The following is a 1,860-nucleotide window of genomic DNA, read 5'->3' as shown; positions in this document are numbered from 1 at the left end:
GCTACCTACCCGCACCCCGCTCCACGGCTGCAGCAGACGCCGTGGGCTGTGTGGGCGTCCGCTGCAGCCGGCTCCAGGGACAGACACTAGAGGTCAGTATTGACCTCTAGTGTCTCTGCGGCGCTGCTATGGGAGAGACGTCATGACGTCTCTCCCATAGAGAGGAGCCGGCGGCCAGACGGAAGCAGCAGCGGTCGGGAAGCAGGAGCGGGACAGTGGTATGTATTGTTTTTTTTATTTTTGTGTGTGTGTGTTTGTAAGCGGCGACAGGGGGCACAACTACTGGGGGCAAAGAAAGAGGGGGAACAACTACTGGTGGCAAAGAAACGGGGCACAACTACTGGGGGCAAAGAAAGAGGGGGAACAACTACTGGTGGCAAATATACGGGGCACAACTACTGGGGGCAATGAAAGAGGGGGCACAACTACTGGGGGACAAAGAAACGGGGCACAACTACTGGGGGCAAAGCAACAGGGGGCACAACTACTGGGGGCAAAGAAAGAGGGGGCACAACTACTGGGGCAAAGAAACGGGGCACAACTACTGGGGCAAAGCAACAGGGGGCACAACGACAGGGGGCAAAGCAACATGGGGCACAACTACTGGGGGCAAAGCAACAGGGGGCACAGCTACTGGGGGCACAGCAACGGGGCACAACTACTGGGGGCAAATCTACTGGGGGCATAGCTATAGGGGGCACAACTACTGGGGCAAATCTACTGGGGGGGGAGAACTACAGGGGGCATAGCTACAGTGGGCATAGCTACAGGGGGCATATCTACAGGGTGCATAGATACAGGGGGCACAGCTACAGGGGGCTTATCTACAGGGTGCATAGCTGCAGGGGGCATATCTACTGGGGGCACAGCTACAGGGGGCATATCTACTGGGGGCATATCTACTGGGGGCAAATCAACTAGGGGGCACAACTACTTGGGGCAAATCTGGGGGCACAGCTACTGGGAGCATAACTGTGGCCACGCCCCTCCCCTATGAAGCCATGCCCCTATTTTTTCCGCGCACTAACTGTTTTGCCGTGGGGGGGGGGGTGTGAGGCGCCAGCGGAAACTTTCGCATTGGGCGCCACAAGGTGTAGAACCGGCCCTGGACCCAGCTACCGACATCTGCACAAGCACATTAAAGTGCTGTAAACATTTTGCTAACTTATTCTTTTTACAGGTGTTTGCTAATCACTTATTTTAATACATAAAGCACCCCGACTTTTCTTTATAAATCTTTCTATTTCTAAATACTGCGGGAGGAAGTGCGGTGGGATTGGTGATATTTATCACATATTTTGGGCTTGTCCTCATTTGTAGCCGCTCTGGAGAGAAGTGTTTCGTATGATTAGCACAGTGGTTGGTATTGATATTCCAGTGGATCCGGCTACAGCGCTATTCCATTTATACTCTGGACAGCTTTCTCCAGGGGATAGGTATATTCTTGGGCACGTTCTGGTTGCTACTAAACCCTTTATTGCTCAATTGTGGAGATCTGATTCAATACCTTGTATCTCAGCTATTTAGAATAAGGTTCATAAGCATTATATGTTCGAAACTGCAGAGGTCAGAGCCGTAACTAGGTGTGGGCCAATGGTGCCTTGCCCACAGCGTATATGCACTGTAGGCGCACCATCTGGCAGCACACCTGCACGGCCTGCCACTCTCTCTCTCCCTTCCTACCTGCTGCAGCTGCAGCGCTTGTATGTATTGGTGTGCGCTGAGAGCACACACCATACAAGCAGAGGCGGACTGGGCAGGGTGAGAGATGCCCCCTGGCCGATCCCATTGTCAGCAACTCAGGCCGGTAGCTGATAGTGGGTCGCCACGCAAAGCTATTTGCTCAGCTGTCCGGCCAGT

Source organism: Pseudophryne corroboree, chromosome 7, assembly GCF_028390025.1.
Source record: "Pseudophryne corroboree isolate aPseCor3 chromosome 7, aPseCor3.hap2, whole genome shotgun sequence".
Taxonomy (NCBI): domain Eukaryota; kingdom Metazoa; phylum Chordata; class Amphibia; order Anura; family Myobatrachidae; genus Pseudophryne; species Pseudophryne corroboree.
Note: the sequence above shows the minus strand (reverse complement) of the source record.